General features: G+C 35.5%; 1 protein-coding gene across 2 annotated transcripts in view; it reads left to right on the forward strand.

Annotated features, from left to right (window-relative positions):
- Positions 1-6,141: 6,141 nt before the first annotated feature.
- Positions 6,142-21,185, forward strand: part of LOC112055774 (allatotropins-like) — a 48,233-nt gene continuing 33,189 nt past the window's right edge. The window contains exon 1 of one of the 2 annotated variants that reach the window (XM_024095979.2): positions 6,142-6,328. The gene's annotated coding sequence lies outside the window, so the exon portion shown is untranslated. The remainder of the gene's footprint in view (positions 6,329-21,185) is intronic. The other variant, XM_052885791.1, reaches the window with a different exon arrangement.

Here is a 21,185-nt window from a genome sequence, read left to right on the forward strand (position 1 = left end):
TAAGTACGGTAGGCAACTATAGATATTATGGCAACTACAGAGACGAGCAACCCGATAAAGAAGACATTCAAAGAAAGCCCACTAGACCACTGTTACGAAACAAAATAATTGCTTACGAATTAAATCTTGTAAGTATCCTGTTAGTAGAAGAGCTGGTGGAATTTTTCGAGTAGGTATTTGAGGTACCGCAAAATTTTGTTAAATACTTCTTACAAACATGCAGACTTTCAAGAATAGTAAATAGATATGACTAGTTTGAATGGTGCCGCGTTGCAAGAACCAGTTCATAACTAAGGGCCCCATATGGGTTCGAAACGAGTCGGGCATACTCCGTCGTTGTATTTTAAGCGTGTTTTATTATAAATTAATATGAATAACACTCCCAATAGTTAAATTCTAAAATGGAAAAATATGGCATAAATTTTTAGAAAAACCAAATATGCAATTTGTAAAAATCTCTAATTAAATTTCTTCAAATTATTTTGCAAACATCTAAACACATGCAATTGAATTATCTACAATTTTTGTCTAAAGTATTTTTATCATAAATTAACCAACAATTAATTACTTCTAAAACATCTAAAACATTAGTCTTTTTGTACACACATCGATTTAATGAAGACTTCATTATAATGAAAGGATTCTAAACGTTAATGTAATTTTCAGCTTCTTAAGAATTCCGAAGGAAAACCCCTTCTTTTTCCCATTTCCCTCCAACTCGGGAAACACTGTATTAGGAGTGGGTACGACAATAAACCAACGGGGATCGAACCACCACCCCTTCGTGATGAGTCCGACTGCTCTAACCGTTGAGCTATTGAGGCTATTAGGTTAAGAAGCAGCTTAACATTCTAACCGCGGACCTCCAAATAATGGAAAGTCACATGAACGACGCCTCCGTGGCGCAGTGGTATGCGTATGGATTTACAAAATCGGAGGTCCTGGGTTCGATCCTCGGCTGGTTCGATTGATATTTTCTTAATTAATCCAGGTCTGGCTGGTGGGTGGTTTCGGCCGCGGTTAGTTACCACCCTACCGACAAAAACGTACCGCCAAGCGATTTAGCGTTACGGTACGATGCCGTGTAGAAACCAAAAGGGGTGTGGTTTTCATCCTTCTCCTAACAAATTAGCCCGCTTCCATCTTAGACTTCATCATCACTTACCATCAGGTGAGATTGTAGTCAAGGGCTAATTTGTAAATAATAAAAAAAAAAACAAGGAGAACTACATAAAATGACTACAAGTTCTTGGCCTACATCTTATCAGTAATCTTTGTTGAGACCGATGTACCATTACGGGAAGTGTTCTTCGTCAGAAAATGTCCTTAAGTCACTGTGAATTCGCCTCTATTTGATTTGTCTACTTGATTAGATTCCGATATTGTTGTTTGGATTTAATTATTTAGATTTACTTACTAAATCTTTGGGAACAATGTTAAAAAAGGCTTGTTACTCATAAATATAGCTTATTCAAGAAGATTGTTCAAAAAAACATCATTGTAGCGTAACAGAGCAGGGATAAATAACATATTTATATCTAGGGTTAAGGCGTGGGGATTCTGATTATTCCGCCCTTCTAGTCTTGTAGCGCCGAAGTAAGTAGTAAGTATTATCATTGGAACAGGAACTACGTGGTTGTGACCGAGTGGTGTCGCCTAAATGCTGACAAAATGCATGCGAGTACCTTTCGTCGTCGTTATCAACCCATATTCGGCTCACTGCTCAGCCAAGTCTCCTCTCAGAACGACGGGTTAGGCCAATAGTCCACCACGCTGGCCCAATGCGGATTGGCAGACTTCACACACGCAGAGAATTCAGAAAATTCTCTGGTGTGCCGGTTTCCTTACGATGTTTTCCTCCACCGTTTGAGACACGTGATATTTAATTTCTTAAAATGCAGACAACTGAAAAGTTGGAGGTGCATGCCCCGGACCGGATTCGAACCCACTGTCTCCGGAATCGGAGGCAGAGATCATATCCACTGGGCTATCATGGCTCCTATATGGAGAACCTATTGTCAGCTTATATTTATCAAGTAAGTAAATAAGAAGTAGGTAACGGTGGTAGACCCTAATTAGTTACTGTACGTCAGTCAACAGTATATTAGGTAACTTGGGCAGAACGTAACCTTTTTTGCGTAACAGGTGTTGTTGGCGTTCACTTTCCTCTAATACTTGTAATTGATCTAGTTTTATCTTAATAAGCGAAAGAACTTGAGATTTTTTTTAATATTTACTATTTTTAGGGTTCTTAACCTCAAAAGCACAGAGACGTGATAGCCCAGTGGATATGACCTCAGACTTCGATTCGCACTCCTTTTCTTCAACTTTTCAGTTTTGTGCATTTTAAGAAATTAAATATCACGTGTCTTAAACTGTGAAGGGAAAACGTCGTGAGGGAACCTGCATATCTGAGAATTTTCTCAATTCTCTACATATGTGAAGACTGCCAATCCGCATTGGGTGGTGGAATAAGGCCTAACCCCTCATTCTGAGAGGAGACTCGTGCTCAACAGTGAACCAAATATGGGTTGTTAATAATGATGATGATGAAAAAAATTATACCTCAAAAAAAAACGAAACCCTTATAGGATTATTGTCACAATCCAAATCTCGGAAACGCGTAGAATGCCTTTAAAAACAAAACTTGTAAAGTCATGCTAAGTCTCACAACTCAGTTCTTCTACCGTAAAAAGTTGTGAGATTTATGTTATATCAAGTCGGTTATTCAGTCCCTGTTTAAGGGATCTGTCTTAAGATATTACGTAATTAGCTGACCTAACAAACTTCTTATAATTACCATGCCAATATTAAAAAACTTCTTTATTATAAATAACGTAGATTGACTTGTCCCGGCGCTAGAAAACACAATGTACCTATTACACAATTGGACAGGTCCTCAAAATGTGCTACTTTTTAAAGCAACTATGGCCCCAAACTCTATAGTTGCCTCATATGCCTCATCATCCTTGTCTAGATAGGAGCATAAGCTGACAGACTTTCAGCTTTCATAAAGTGACGAAGGTCTGGTTACTACAGGGTTATGTAAACTAGATCCTCAACTAACGGTCTAACTCATGATCTAGTGTTATAACCCAATTTAAATGAGATTATTAGTCGTTTTTCAAACGCCAGTAAAATGTTATGGGTAATTTACGCAAACATAAAGTTGCCATAGGATATTTTAATTAGTTGTAAAAATTTATGAGTATAAACGGATGTTTTTATAACAACAATTATAATTAACCTTGTCTGTAAAGTATGAACGGTTTAATAATACAATTCACCCGGGGAAGCATCACTGCCATGGTTATATCTGCTACCGATCAGCATTACTGTGTTATGTCGAGTTTACAACCTATCTGTCTCACACAAATGGCAACTTGGACTTTGGTTCCGCCAAAGTTTAAAAAAAATTAAAGACGCCATCGTCAAATCTGCAATCGGCCAGTGATTATTATCGTCATGTCACCTAATGACATATTTATTCATCATTATCATCATCATCAGCCGATGGACGTCCACTGCTGGACATAGGCCTTTTGCATGGACTTCCAAGCATAACGATCTCGAGTCAGCATCCTCCCTGCAACCTGCTTGATGTCCTCGGTCCATCTAGTAGGGGGGGTCGACCAACTCTGCGCTTTCCGGTGCGGGGTCGCCATTCCAGCACCTAAGGTGGACCCCAACGTCCATCAGTTCTTCGAACTATGTGGCCTGCCCATTGCCACTTCAGCTTCGCGGCTCACTGAGCTATGTCAGTGACTTTGCTTTGTCTGCGGATCTCCTCTTTTCTGATTCGATCACGCAGAGAAACTTACGAATAAACCAATTATTAAAACTCTAAAACCATTAGAAGGTTACATCTTTAACGAGTAACATATGCTTTTTTTATCCCCGTATTCCCACACGAACGGAAACTACGGGGGTGAAATCACAGACGTCTGCTAATTAAAAATAATTATGCATTAATTAGGAGCTACTTGAAAAACACTTCGTTATTATACATTAGTATTTTCATTCGTAGTTTTCATTACATACATTTTAACTTATAATAATAGACGCCTTTGTTTACATGTTTTTACAACACAATCTCCATTTTACTGCTTTTAGAGTTACCATGCATAATAATGTTACGCGGCCAAGAAAAATATAGAATTATGGGTCTATTTAGATGTGCTAGGGCCCTGTGGTGGCCAATGGGTAGCCCCGGGTAAAAGAGACCCATGCTTATTTTTACACGCGTTATATTAGCTTCACTTGTAACTATGTATGTGAGAAAATCTTGGGATCTTAATTTGTCCCACTTTCCGGTTTTCAATGCAATAGTAAATTCATCAGTTGTATAATATGTTTGGTGTAATAAGATGTGTCATAACACATTGTTTAAACTTATGCATGTGCAGTTCATAACTAGTCTTGACGATCTTGTACACCCAAATATACATAATATTTTTGTACTTTTCATCATCAACAACCATATTCGACTCTCAGAATGAGAAGGATTAGGCCAATAGTCCACCACGCTAGCCCAATACGGATTGGCAGACTTTACACACGCAGAGAATTAAATAAAATCTCTGGTATTCAGGTTTCCTCACGATGTTTTTCCATCACCGTTTGAGGCTCGTGACATTTAATTTCTTAAAATACACACATTAAAAATTGGAGGTGCGTTTCCCGGACCGGATTTGAACCCACATCCTCCGGAATCGGAGGTAGAGATCATATCCACTGGGCTATCACGGCTCTTCTTTAGTGATGATACATATACAGAGTATAAAAAATAATACATCGACATGATGAAGTATTTTTAGAATCATAAAGTTTTACTTTTATATTCACCGGCTATTCTAGAATTTTTAAACGGTTTCTTTTAGCTGTCTCACTTGAGTTCCTCGAGGAAATGAAACCATTTAGAGAAATCTGTAATTATTGCCAGTCAAATTAATTTTCTCATTGTCTCTCCTCGAGCAATTAATTAATTGCAGTTAGCGAACGTTTCTCGAAAGTTCAAAGCACGAACATGAAAGGTGCTGTGGAAGAAATGAATTATAACAACGTCACAATATCTAAACTAGTAATATAAAGAGGTACGATTTGATTGTTCATTTGTACCGAATTGGTTCCGAAACTCTTAGACCGATTTTAAAAAATCGTTCACTAATAGAAGGTTACATTATCAGCAAGTAACAAAGGCAAGTTTATCCCTGTATTCTCGTCTATCATATTTCCAAAGTTTAAGCGTGTGAAAACTAAGGTTTATTTATGACATCATTAGGTGTGTGAAGTGTGCCAATCCGCATTTGGCCAGCGTGTAGGCCTTAGTCCTCGTATTCTCAAAAAATCAAAATCAAAATCAAAAATCATTTATTTCAAGTAGGCTCAGTTTACAAGCACTTTTGACACGTCAGTTGACTATTTGTAAAGATTCTACCACCGGTTCGGAAGGCAGGTTCTGCTGAGAAGATAACGGCAAGAAACTCAACAGTTGCTCTTTTGAAATGAAAAAGTCATACAGTATTATAATTTACAATTGATGACAATTACAATTTCTTATAGTTTTACTTCCTGTGTGAAGGTGGAAGCTGATCCAACGGCCTCAAAGCATCTTTATCATTAAGGAACTCATCAATGTTGTAGTACCTAACCTCGACTAAGTAAATGTTTTTTAACACATTGCTTAAAGCTATGCATTGGCAGGTCCATCACAGTCTTGGAGATCTTATTATAGAAGAGTACACCGAAACCTACAAAAGATTTTTTACTCTTTGGATTTCTGAGAGGAGTCTCGTGCATAACAGTGAATCGAATATTGGTTGTCCATGATAATGATTGTAGAAGTTAACCGAAATCTATAAGAATCCGATAAACTTCTTTTCCTCTTCCTTCCGTCCTCTTCTTAGAACTGGTGTACACTTTCTAAGAAGAAAGTGTACACCAGTTATAAGAAGAGGCCAATATCCATTGGCTGATGATGATGATTATGATGATGAAGATACCATTTCATTAATAGCCTATTCTTATTACAGGGACCAGTCTTTCTCATTATAGCATTAGAATATGGAGCTTAGACCCACCACGCTTTAATAAAGTGAATTCCAGAACCTTTAGCAAAAGACGTAGCAAAGCACGTAGCACGTAGATCCGTAGCACTTCGTAGGCCGCGCGGCCTACGCACGCCTACGCTGGGCGCGGCGTGCTGTAGACCAACCTCTACGCTGGTATATAACGGACCACACTGGCTCGCCTGGCCCATTCCGGGTTGAACCACTTAGCGCGCACGACGCGTCTATCGGTGCAGTGTCAGTGACTTACTCGACTTCAGGTAAGTTGTCAGAACTTTACTGCAAGAAAAATTTTCAATTTCCTCATTAGTTTTCCAACACTAAAAATGTTTATAACGCAATTAGGCTACAGATATATAATACATTGTTTGTTTTTCTATAAAATTTAAGTTGAACTTTTAAATTATCAAATACAAAAGTTTTTGAGTGAATATATATTTCAAATAAAATCTAATCGACTCTTTATTACAAACAAACTTTAATACTTATAATAGTGTCTTTACAATTAAATGATGTATTGAGTTATAATATTAGCTAACATACTCGTACATATTTAAATAGATTTAAAAAAAAATCAATTACTAAAAAAATTAACGTTGTTTTATTTAATATACGTGGAAGCCAAAGGTTATTTTTATTTTAACCATAAATTATGCAAAAGGGTGCCTGCTGACCTATATCGTGTGAGCCGCATATTACAGAAAAAGTACTATGTCTAACCAATAAATTACTTCTATAGTACAATCTGAACTTATCGCTGTTAAGTCATCCAAAAAACAATAGTTTTCTGAAAAATAAACGCGAGCTACGAGTAAGTGTCTTAAGGTGATGCAAAAAAAACATACGTGCCTAATACAGAACCTCCTCCTTTTTTAATTCGGTTAAAAATTAGATTAGATAGTATATAGGAGAAGTTAGGACAATTGATAATCCAGCTGAAAAAATATTTTACTGCTAAATAAATTTTGAAAACTACCGTACCAAAAAGCGATAGAAGTTTTTAAAATATACCTGAGATAGGTACAAAATTTTCTATATTTTGCATTTTTTTTAATTTAGAAAGTAATTACTTCAATTGAGAATGAATACAAGAAGAAACTTAAGCTTACTTATCCTAATAGCTGCGAGTATTTGCTATACAAATCATATCCATATAAAATGGTCATAATAGTAGGGAAGCCAAAGCGAAAAAAGTTTATAACCATTTATTCTTTCTATCAACTAATCTACCGAATCTAATCGATTCCAATGACGCTGTAGTAACTGCAAATTTAGCATCCCGGGCTCCCCTACTATAAGAATGCTGGCTACATTTCCGCGTTGGACAGACAGACTGATTATTTGCGTAAAAAATACAAGACACCAGATTGAATAAGTTTAATTTTTATAGATCCAATAAATTTTTCATAATAACCAGCTGCGATTTTGTCCAGTTGCAGAACTTTTTGAGATTTAAAGCGTAACCATATTGTTTTTTTTATATTTACATGTGTGGTGTCTATTATTCGGCAAATGAATTCGATGTTTAAAATTAAACTCAGTCTGAGAGGTTAATAAAAAAATAACTTGCTGATCCATCTGAATCCTACTAATATTATAAACGCGAAAGTTTGTATGGATGTTTGGATGTATGTTTGTTTTGTTTTGTTATTGAAGCGATTTGGCTGAAATTTGGAATGAAAATAGATTTTACTCTGGTTTGACACATAGGCTAGTTTTTATTCCGAAAAATCCATGTTTTTGCCGAAATTAGACAAAACTGATGATTTTGATGATATGCATGTTTGTTACTCTTTTACGCCTCGACTACTGAACTGATTAGCTCAAATTTAGCATTAAGATATATTATATCCTGGATTAACACAAGCTACTTTTTACCCTGGAAAAATCCATGGTTCCCGAAGGATTTGTGAAAAACTAAATTCCACGCGGACGACTAGTATTTAAATAATTACCAAACGTATTCTAAGAACCAAACCATCATTTTTAAAAACCTACGCCTGGCATATCTGTAAAGACTCTTACTTAATAAACCTAAAGACTTACTACTAAAATAAGTACATTATCTATAATATCTACACCACATAATTATTTTACGCAAAATCATGAGTGCTTATTCTATAGATGTCTCAGATATGTCAGAATAAGTGAAGAATATTCATATTGTAATATAATAACTTACTACACTTAAATAAATTGCGTGTACGTAATTGGCGCCGAGTAAGCATTTCTGTAAGAAGAGAAACTTATGACAATTAAAAATAAAGTCAAGTTAAATTTTAACCCTAAAATATTTTGTAGTATACACATAAGTCAGTCCCGTGGTAGACTTACAAGACGGAGGTCCTGGGTTCGATCCCCGGTTGGCCGATTAAGGTTTTCTTAATTGGTTCAGTTGTAGCTGGCACGGCTTCGGCCGTGGCTAGTTACCACCCTACCGACAAAGACATACCGCCAATCGATTTAGTGTTCTAGTACGATGTCGTGTAGAAAGAGGTGTGGATTTTCATCCTAACAAATTAACCCGCTTCTTAGATTGCATCATCACTTACCATCAGGTGAGATTGACATTGACTTGACAGGTATTATGGAGCTTAGACCACCACGCTGTTTCACTGCGGGTTAGGGGGGGGGGGTTAATGTTTTAATGATTTTTACGTCCTGACCATCAATAACATCTATGTTAACATCTATGTTAACATCTATGTTAACATCTATGTTAACATCTATGTTAAAATCTATGTTATCTATGTTATGGATGGCCAGGACTGTCAGTTAACGTACCCTCTGAGGTACGGAGATGTAACACCACCAACTTCTCAACTTGGGCTGCAATTTTGCTTCGAAATTGTTTCCTAGTCGCCCAGGACTCGAACCCAGTACGTCGTTATACGAAACCACATAAGCTAATCACAGGAACAACAAGATAGTAAGGTAATCTATATAGAAGTATTTATGATTCAACTTCGAAGGTATGTTCTTTCCTCTAATGTCATCTCGTTTTTGTTAGAAACTTGAATGGCTTGTCCCATTTAGTGCAACTTGAAACTACTAACCTCGACACTTTATACCTATACTAGAGACTTTTTACTATTAGAAAATCGTATTGTATGTCGGTTTACCTAGTTAATTTGATTAAAGTTTTGTTTTAACTTTTATTTAATGCTAATTTCAAGATTAGCATCTGGTTGAGTAGCTCCTGATGTGATGTCTTGTTGATCCATTGGTTGATCATATGGTTTCGGATCACGACGTCCCAGGTTCAAGTACTAGGGACGGGTTATTTTCATAAAATTAAAAAAGTAAAAATTTTCAGGCCGATTGAGTATCTCCACAAAGTATGAATCCTCCATAAAATTAAGTTTAAAAACTATAACCCGACTACGTAAAAAGGGGTCTAAAAAGAACGAAACAAAAAAATATTTCAGATTGAAATAGAGATATGCACAGGAACTAAAATAGTCACGGTAGAGCCGTGGTCAACCAATCTGAAAGTCCCACCAAGATATTAATGTAAGGTAGATAGTTAATAACTAAATAAAGTGTATTTCTATTTTAAGCGAGTGGAATAGTCACCAAGTTGCAATAAAAAACCGTTTTCTTGATATTTGTGCCCCGAGCGCAGTCAAGTATTTTTTTTATTTTGAATCCGCCGATTTCATTGAGCCAAAGTAATAAAAATCCTCTAAAAAATAGTGTAAGGTTCTCATACCAATAACACATCGGAACACACCGATGTAGCTTGCGGATAGTAATAAGCATGCCCTGCCATAAAAACGCTCTTTCATTATAAAATTACATTAAATTTACTAAAGTTAATTAATAAAAGTGTTTGAAAATTAAAAAATAATAACTTAATTAACTAAAAGGGTTCCCAAGTATTATCAGATAATAGCACCTAGTGATAACAAGCGAGGCGACGCGATGCGCGGATTACCGCGATCTCGGAAAACACGAAGGAAAATTAAGAGCCATGGACTCGGGGAAATTTAATAACACTAAAATTTCCACCCCTAAAATACACTACACATCTATTAGCAACCTATAGTTGGTAGATGACTATTTTTAATTTTAGACCAAATTTTAAAAGACTGAAAATATTTTATTGTACCTAAGTACCCAAAATAGTGATGGTAAAAACCTATTGTACCTAATGGAATATACTTATGTACCGCGAACTATGTTTATAACTATTTTAAATGAAGTTTTTCACTATCTAAACACTTTTTCCTTCTTTTAACCGACTTCAAAAAAAACATTTTATTAAACATTAATAAAATTAAACCGGCGAAGAATAATATCGTATATGCTTCTTTCTGATCACTTTGAAGGCAGTCCCAACACGTGATGCATTAACTAAAGCCGATTAAATCATAAAGTCTTAGAATTTAAAGACAGTTCTTTCTCGTGGTTCTTTCAGAAATGGCTTTAATTAATACGTCACTGTCTTGGCACCGCCTTTAAAGTGATCAGAAGGTAGTACATACGATGTTTATTTCCGCTTTTTAGTTTATTCTTGTGATTTTGAAGTCAGTTAAATTTTTTTGTTAAAAATATTTTTGTTTATATAAATACATTTATTAGCTATTGACAAAAAATTTGATCTATATAACTTGGTTCTGGTTGTGACATTTTCTAAAATTGAATATGATAAATTAATTAAATAAATTTCAAATTATTATCTTAAAATTAATTATTTATGAATTTGTGCAAAGTCATATAAGCTCAAATTTTATGAGTTTTTCTTGCTCAATATACTTAATATGAAGTGAAAAGTTTATTTGCCCTTGCCAAGCCACGGCTATAGCCTAGCTTATGGCTATAGCCAAGGTTACTTTCTATCTCCATTAATAGACCAACTTCATGGCACCATAGAATTGTCACCGAAATGAGCTTTATACGCCTTTGAATAATAATGACATTGTAGAAGTTTCAGCAAAAAATAAAAAGCTCTATGTTTTAAATTATTCGAGATATTGCACATAAGCTGTTCACAGAAAATGCTAAAAAGTTCCCTTTGTGAGCCCATGCTCGAGTTAGCCTTTGTACAATTATTTTCCTTTGCATGGCTTTTAAATTTTCCTCGAAAACTATCGCACATGTGAAACGTTAATTCGGTTCGTTGCGCTTGACCTCACTTTATTAACAAGATCTTTGAAATTTGATCGTCGTCATCAACCCATATTCGGCTAACTGCTGAGCTCGAGTCTCCTCTCAGAATGAGAGGGGTAAGGCCAATTGTCCACCACGCTGGCCCAATGCGGATTGGCAGACTTCACACACGCAGAGAATTAAGATAATTCTCTGGTATGCAGGTTTCTTCACGATGTTTTCCTTCACCGATTGAGACACGTGATATTTAATTTCATAAAATGCACACAACAGAAAAGTTGGAGGGGCATGCCCCGGACCGGATTCGAATCCACACCCTCCGGAATCGGAGGCAGAGGTCATATCCACTGGGCTATCACGGCTGAAATATGATACTGTTGATAAATTGAAAACTTCTCGTTTAACATTATAATGTTGTTACGAGTATATTGTTGTTGAGTATAAACAAGTCAATAATGAAAAAAATTAAACAAAAACCCGACGCTCGCACCTATAGTCTTTCGCCTCGCGTACTTTGTATAGCGATTAATAAATAATGTTTTTATTATTTTAGGTTTTTTAAATATGGCCATGACATTTTGAAATCCTCTAGATAGCTCTTGACGTAATATTAAAAAAATTACCTCGAGTCCACAGCGTCTCACAGTCGTCGTTTTGATTTTTTTTAACTTTACCTATATAAGAACACTATGGTTATTAAGACAAATCTAACGATATCTTAATTACGTACTTGTAGAACCGTTCAGTGGTTTGAAAGATATGAGGTAATAAAGAACATTACATACATACATACAAGATAAAGCAGTCGGATAAAAATAAAATATTTAAAAAATGGTTCAGAGTTTTCACACGAACGAAATCTCGAGCGTTTGCTTCATCATCATCATCATCATCATCATCATCATCATCATCATCAATGATGATGATGGACGATGGACGTCCAATGCTGGACATAGGCCTCTTGCGTGGACCTCCAAGCATAGATCTCGAGCCGCCCGCGTTTGCATAAATAGGTGTAAATGAAAATTTTTTCTTCATAATATTAATTCATTTGAACAAACAAATAGCAATTACAATAAACAAGTCCATCTAAGTTTGTAATCTTATTTACAGTTTCTATAAACTGAAGCGTAAATTGGGTGCAAATTTGATTTGTTAAACCCATTGTCATAACCTCTTTGGGTTGGCCCAACGTTAATCATTCGGTAAATATTTGTTCATGAGCCTCAGTTAATTTAACTACCTCGTCAGTCCAGTTTTTGAGCTACGTACTCAGGGTTCGAATCTTGCATAAATACCCTGTTTTGATGATTTATCCACTGGATCGCTGTCTCACCCGCGTAGATTTCGTTCCCGTTGGATTACCGGAATAAAACACAACCTATGTTACTCACAAATATCGTGGCTTTTTATAAGTAAAAGAATTTTCAAAATTGGTTCCGTAGATCCAGAGATTACCCCCGAAAACCTCACAATCTTTACCTCTTCATAATATTACTACAGATTACAACTACTAGTTTGATTTTTTTTACAGCTCTCTTGAAGCTGTGAAATAAATCAAACCGTAAATCTGAGCATATAGTTTTAATTTTAACTAGATACCTCTCGGGTACTACTAGTAACTAAACTAGAGATAAATCTCGGCAACGCGTGAAGGCATACAGACATACAGACCTGTTATTACATACAGACAGACTGACACCAAAGTGATCTTATAAGGATTTTGTTTTTCTTTTTGAGGTTTTACGGAACCCTAAAATAAAGAAAACCCAATGCAACAGCTAAAAATTAAAAATACTTTAGTGTTGCTTTGTTTGTTGCGTTAAAGGTCACTGAATCAGTTAAACTATAATATATTACAGAGAGTGTTTGGTTTTATTTTTAAATCACTAAACCTGCCGACTGCCGGGATGTAATTAACTATTTAATTGTACGCCGGATGACCCAGAGGTCCTACGGCTTTTTCCGTTTCAGATAAATAATATAGTAACTATGGAAAATCGTTTTAAGTGCTCTTTTAATTTAACAACTGAATTTTTATGGTCTAATGCACTGAATTCGCCCTTTTTCCTCCGAAATTGGAGAGGAAAAAAATACATTTGCTTTTTTACTAATTATTATTTTAGGAGATTATTTGTTTAACTAATGCGTATCTATGCTTTTATGATTCGGCTCACCGATGAGCACGAATCTCCTCTCAGAATGGGTTAGGTTAATAGTCCTCCACGCTGGCCCAATGTGGATGGACAGACTTCACACACGTAGAGAATTAAGAAAATTCTTAGGTTTGCAGGTTTTCTGAAGATGTAATTTCTTCACCGTTTGAGGCAAGTGATATTTAATGTCTTAAAAATGCACTTATAAAGACCCTTTTGTCTATATAGGGGAAATTTATCAAAAAAAATTAAAATGAGTCCAAATACGATGGATCTATATTGTTTATTTCAGAAGTATCTAGAATAATCTACCGTTTATATTTTCAGACACTGAATATCCTAAAGCACTACTACTAGTAAAATAATTAAGCTATAAATTCAGTGATTTCTATAAGTATAAATAAACTGTTAATGTCAAAAATAATATCGATTAAAAATATTAGTATCAGCGATCTATTTCAAAAGATTCATGCACCAATAGGCAAATAGGTAAAAGGCAAGGCAAGGTTTATTTTAAAATGAGTTTCGAATCAGCATACAATTTATTAGTGTGCCTAAATGAGATTTTCTTAGTCGAGCGCACTCAATGCTTCAAACATAATAGGCACAGGGTGTTTCAATTAAAACATAGAATGATACAGCGTTTGTGTCTAAAGGTAATTAATGAGAGATCCTTCATTACGGCCTAATGAACACCTCAACAGCTTTGACTAAGGACAGCGTAAAATATAGACAAAATTGTCTTAATGATTCACAGTATTTAATTTAAACATTATAATGTTGAAGCTATTTATATACTTTAGAAACTACAAACTTTAAGCTTCGTCATAAAGTTAGAATTTGTCTACTCGGAACTACAATTTTTAATAATCCTACTAATATTATAAACGAAAGTTTGTATGGATGTTTGGATGTTTGTTACTCTTTAACGCCGCTACTACTGAAGCGATTTGGCTGAAATTTGAAGTGGTTTTCCGAGATTTGTAAAAACTGATGATTTTGATGATATAAATGTTTGTTACTCTTTCACGCCTCGACTACTGAACCGAATTAGCTGAAATTTGGTATTGAGATATATTATAGCATGAATTAACACATAGGCTACTTTTTATCCGCAAAAATCCACGGTTCCCGAGGGATTTGTAAATAACTAAATTCCACGCGGACGAAGTCGCGGGCAATAATTTATAAAATATAACAATGATTTCTAGTACGCTTTACAATCAAATACATATTTTAATAGGTATTACCTAAAATGTGGTTTGTGCAAAACCGTAATACAGTGACGATCTCTCGATTTATCTATATTATCTTTTTCTTTAATTACTTATAAAAATATAGGCTTTATTAAGATTGTTAATAAATCTGATATTTTCCGAATTCGGTCGGGAAATGCACCTCGAACTTGCAGGTGCATTTTCAGAAATTAAATATCACGTGTCCCAAACGGTGAAGTAAAACCATCGTGAGGAAATCGGCATACCTGAGAATTTTCTTAATTCTTTGTCCAGCGTGGTGGACTATTGGCCTAACCCATCTCATTCTGAAAGGAGACTCGATTAACAACCCATTGTAGGCTCAACAGTGAGCCCATAATGGGTTGTTAACTCAGACCAATTATAGAAGGACCTGTATCGTACTCATAGTCACGAACAAAACTGTCTGTCATTTTCTGAAGAAAACGAGCTTAGATTTGATATATATCTTATACTAAAATAGAAGTTTTTGCCCGTTTTTAACACAATTCAATTACACAAAAAGGTATTTTTACGGAGCTCTTTAACCGACGAACACGATTACAACTATTTAACATCGATACTACAGATACAGTTTTTATATCGCATTAGATCGTTGATCATATACTTTGACAGAAAAGTAACGTCTAGCGAGGCAGGTCCTATACAATAATTGGTCTGAGGTTGTTAATGATGAATAAATCTAATTGTTTATGTGTGTCTTGTCGCAAGGCTGTGCTGCCCCGCCACAGGTGGCTACAAGGCAGTCATTTTTGTAAAGGTGAAAGTTATACTTTCCATTTCTTTGAATTTATTACCTTTGCCTTGACTAATCCTATTAGCGAAACAATTTACGATAAAACTTTTAAAAGTGAAAGTAATCTTTTCAGTCAGTCATTATTTAAAATTTGTCACTAACTTTTAGTTAAGATATTTTTTGTATAGTATTTATAACTTAAGAGGAGAAGGATAATGTAGTAATTATAATGTCCACTATTTACATCCAACAAACAGTCGAGTGTGGATTGGGATTCTTATCATTATCACTTTCCACTCTTGTTTCCACATCATCATCATCATCATCATCATCATGTACGTAAGCCAAAAACCTCTTGGCATAAATGATTTATTATGTAGATAGTAAAAAGAAAGTTTTCCAATGAACTCGCATTCGATGGGCCTACCTATCGCAAAAAAAAATTACTATTTATATAACAGTATTTGCATGCTAATATTGGCCCATAACATGTCAAAGCTTGCCCATACCTATTGTAAGCGATAGGGAGGATCATTCTTTTTTTTTCTAGATTTGATCCACACAATATACTATCATGTAAAATGTACAAAAAAGCAAAAATTTCTAAAAAAAGTACTAACTATTGACCTAGATTGAGGTGCACAAATCAGAATATACAACAACTTTCGTTTGTTTACCCTTCATGTATTGAATCAAGTTGAGTGGGTGTCCCATAGTGTGCAATTTCATTGTACTCCTAGTTTGTCTTACATTCAATAGAATGTTAGCTCGCGTTCACAAGGTTTCCGTAACAGACACGTTGTATTCGTTTTTAGACTTTTTTACCGCCTATTCATATGATATTGAATTGAATAATACACCTGAAGATACTGCAGTGTAAGAGTGAAACTTACTAAAAAAATAAAACTAAATATGATAAGAGTTGACTTAAGTTCGACTGTGAAGGACTATTGTCGTCCCTTCTCCTTCTATATAATATAGTCTATAAGACTTATGGAGGGGAAAGTGTATATTGGTTAAGTAAATAATCTTATTAACATGAAAATTGAACCGACTTCAAAGACGTATTTCAGTTATTTTGATTTGAACCTACGCCTTCCGAATCAAAGGCAGAGGTCATATCCACTGGGCTATCTCCACAGTATAGCCCAGTGCAATATAGCCCAGTACAGTACAGTATAGCAGCAAGCAGTTAGTTATATAATTTACTAGCGAACCCCCGCGACTTCGTCCGCGTGGACTTCAGTTTTTCACAAATCCCGCGCCAACCATGGATTTTTCCGAGATGAAAGTAGCCTATATGCTAATATAGAGTAAAATCTATTTCCTTTCCAAATTTCAGCCAAATCGTTTACGCCGTAGCGTAAAAGAGGAACAAACATACTTACACACTTTCACATTTACACACACACAAACTTTCGCCTTTATAATATTATTGTGATGTGATTACTATTTTAAAATATTATTAAACTAAGCAAATAACCTCAGCGCTTTAGTTTTTGCATCATAACTTTTTCTCTAGTGCCATTATGGAGGCACCCCTACATTCCTCATAATATTACCGCTTCGTATAGGCTTAATACAATTTCGAAGTTCACTTTGCAAGGTATATTTGCATTAGGTCTGGAAGTTACTTGTTACTCGTATCATTATATTAGTTATTATATATCGTGGGGAACTGCAAATTTGATATATGTACAAGTATTATACAATAGACATATCTTATTTTATGAAGGCGATTCTAAGTCCATGATCGTGGTTTAGGAATGTAGCAGACAGTGGTGTAGCTAGGTAATCAAGGGCCCTGGTGAAAATAATAAAATGGGGCCCCATAACTGACTAAACTGGTTAGGTTTTATAAATAAATACTCGTACATTAATATGCTAAGCTACTTTATCATCAACTCTTTATCGTTTTCGAAATTTTCTAAGTTCAGTTCGATTGATCGCGATTTTCTGGTAAGGATTCGAGGGAACCTGAGTTTGAGAGCCCCGGGGTATTGCACCGCCTAGCCCCTGGGTATCAGATTTCAAAGGTCCAGATCCTCAATATTTTAAGTACAAAACGTACTTTTTTATATCTTCTACTGCATGTCTCCAGACATAAGACCTTAACCATCAGTGTTCACTGTTCAGCCTTCAATAAGTATTTTAAAATATCTCATTTTGTCTGGCTATCACAGGCATTAAGTCAATATATCACTGCGACATTGATGTACGTGTTTAACTGATTTTTTTTATTTAATTCAGTAAATCACTGTTTTTTTTTATTTAAGTCACAAATCTATAACTAGCGGCTAGTCATTGTATGACGCGAAATTATTTTACTTTACTGTTCAGATAGTAGTGGGGCCCCATTGTTTAATTTGCACCAGGGCCCTTGTTTACCTAGCTACGCCACTGGATAGGAATTACGTTCTTCAAATGCAATGCACTATACCCGTAACTGTGAAGCTTCAACCATGCACCTACGATATAAACATCAGAAGTAAGGATCATGTTTAATCTAAGTAAGGCAACATAAACTATAAAGTTCTAAGTTAAGACTGTTGACTTAGGAAATTAATGTTTGTGAGAACCAATACTATTTAACTAGACTCAAGAATAATAAATCTCTTCCCTATCCTAAATAATCAGAACGCTACTTATGATAACTTCGAGAATCCCAGATATTTGTTCAAGGTTAAATTCTACAATCTACATTATAAAGAGGATTTGTTTATGAGCAGATTGCAATGTCGCAGAACATACAGAATAAATTATAGAGGAATGATTAGTAATTTGATAAATTCTATAGCTTTCATCATCATCATCATCATTGTCAGCCGATGGACGTCCACTGCTGGACATAGGCCTCTTGCATGGACTTCCAAACAAAAGGGTCTCGAGCCGCCAGCATCCAGCGGCTCCCTGCAACCCACTTGATGTCTTCGGTCCACCTAGTGGGTGGTTCTATAGCTTTATCATGTAGTAAAACAGATTTTTATTAATTTAGCGCCGTATTCCCACGGGAAGGTTCTGGTAGTATGATTTACAATAAAAGTACCGGATCTTATCCGCAGGACCGCCCTTCTTTCGGTTTTGGTATTTACAAATAGTCAAACTTGACGTTCCAAAAGTACTTTTATACCTAAATCAATTTTAATTTGAAAACACAAAAATCGTTAAATTAGGTAGGCCCTATAAGTCCCGGTGGCCTGGGCAACCGGGCTAGGGTTGCCTTCCCCGAAAGCCTGTCCGCCCAGATAAAAAATGATCATAATTACATTCCTGAACAACAAGTAGATTTTAATTTTTTTAAGTTTTAAGTAGGTTTTACAGAAATGAAATTCTCAGAAAGTTATTATAATTGTGAGCTATCTATATGGGTATTAACTACATAATATTAATTTTTTTTTAATTATTTAATTTAATTATACACAAATATAATAAATTTTAATTATACCTAAAATATTGCGACGTATGTTTGTATTGTATGTCAATACTGATTCTTTGACCTAAAATAGACCAACCTTATAGTTACGGGAGGCCTCGACTAATCGCTTTGCAATTTCTTTTAAAAGAAAGCGAGTACTCGGATCTACGGTCCTAGAGTTTCGACCGTAAATAGCTCAAATATGTAATCTCTAACTTCATACAACATACTTAAACAATACACAATATCACTATCTAGCCCCAAAGTAAGCATACAGAGTAGCTTGTGTTATGGGTGCTAAGATAGTTGATATTATAGTATTAATATACAATTATATACTACATATAAATACTTATATAATGTATAAATATACACAGACACTGGAAAACACCCATGCTCATCACACAAATATTTTCCAGTTGTGGGAATCGAACCCACGACCGTGGATGCAGAAAGCAGGGTCACTACCCACTGCGCCACGCGGCCGTCAGACAGTACAGTAGTAGATTGTACAAAATCTATACTGCTAGGCACTTAAAACTATGGGAATAAGATTCGTCATCGACAGGTCACGTGATCAAGTTATCGATCGGATCTGTCAATTGCATACATTTTGTTAGTTTTCGAAGCGTTAGCGTTTTTAGAAAGAGAATCGATGGCTACAGGTCCGAAGGGATAACATTTTTAACGGTTGTTGTAACTCCATAAGCACGTGGAATCGTTATCATTGTTCTTGTGTGCCTGTGTAAATATGTATATTGTATGTACAATGTACATAATTATAATCGTCTATAATCCTTCGCCGAAAACTTGGCGTATTCGGAAGCCTATTAAGCCGGAATGCAAATAACATTGATTTTGAATAATATGATCCCTGTATTTACCGACAGTTACTTTGAAACCCTTATCATATTCGTCTATAAATAACTAACACAGGCCAGTGATTTCATCCGCACAAGGTTTGTTGTACTGAAAAAAGTTTCGATCTATATGTCAGATCTAAATTTTCAAGTCAATGGTCTTATTGCGAAAACCTGTAATTTACTGACTTCGATCAACACTAAGCTTTTGTTTGGGTGTTAGAACATGGTGAGATTTTGACCTCCGTGGCGCAGTGGTATGTTCTACTTTAATAAAATAAAAGTATATATAAGTACATAAGCGAGATTTTGTACTATACCAATTGTGGGTAGGTTCGGTTATTCGGGCGTGGGTTTCGTCCACTGTTACGGGGGGTAAATATTGGTGCACTCAGGCCAAAACACCCTTCCCGAACAGCCCCCTAAGTCAAGGTAGAGTCTCAGAGAAGACGCCTTTATAGTCGTTCCGCCTATCTTTCTTCTGCCTCTGCCTTTTCATCAGCCGATGCTTCTACGAGTACGTTCTACTTATGCTTAGTCCTATTATAACTAGTACAAAATCAGAAAATATAGGAATATATATAATTATATGAATGTATGAATGCCAGTTTTTGTTGTAATTTTATAATTCAAGAACGGGCCAACTAAATATTTAGGCTTTGTTCAGACTATTTAGTAGATGGATTATGTGTAATTTGCACAAAATAGGTCGGGTGGTTCTTAATTTATAGCATTTTTTGTAACAAATGAATTCAAGGGTAGGGTAGAGTAGGGTTAGGATAGAGTGCACATAAGTCAAAGCGAAGCTTGACCGGGTCCGCTAGTCTATTGAGTATTCTGTGGTATACAAAGTTATTGTTCAGTAAACAATTTTTAATTTAAACTTTATGATGAATATAACAAAATACGTCAGACAAGATGTTATGCATTTTGTAGCACAGCCATCGTTAATCACATAGGAACTAGAATAACAAACTTTATGACAGCCTGAGAGTTGTGAACGGGACATTATTCATTTGTATTTTGGCATGAATACAAAATAGATGCTTTATGTTCAGGGAGTTCATGATGTTAAATAAGGATTTACTTGAACGCCATTTATTATTTTTATCATTTAATCTACCAAATCTAATCTATTCCAATGACGCTTTAGTAACTGCAAATTAAGCATCCCGGGCTCCCCTACTATAACATGTTGCAGTGCTGGGGAAAGCGTAGGTAATCAGATTTTAAAGCTTGCAAATATTGGCAAATTATATATTTTCAATTTTATTATGGCGTTGTTTACTTCAAAATCACAAAAATTTAACAACTCTCGCGGTTTGAGAATACCAGGACAATTTCTTTTCTGCCCTACCTACCCTCATAGATTTTAAGGGCTCATTCTTGTTGAAGGTACTGAACATGATAGGCCATTACTCCCTTCTATATGAGAGAGAGGATTAGGAGTCTACACTGCTTTAATGCGGAAGAAAAATTACTAGCGGACGCCCGCGGAATCGTCCGCGTAGAGTTTAGTTTTTCACAAATCCCGTGGGAACCATAGATTTTTCCGGGATGAAATGTGTTAATCCAGAGTAAA

This window comes from Bicyclus anynana, chromosome 15 (assembly GCF_947172395.1).
Source record: "Bicyclus anynana chromosome 15, ilBicAnyn1.1, whole genome shotgun sequence".
Lineage (NCBI taxonomy): Eukaryota > Metazoa > Arthropoda > Insecta > Lepidoptera > Nymphalidae > Bicyclus > Bicyclus anynana.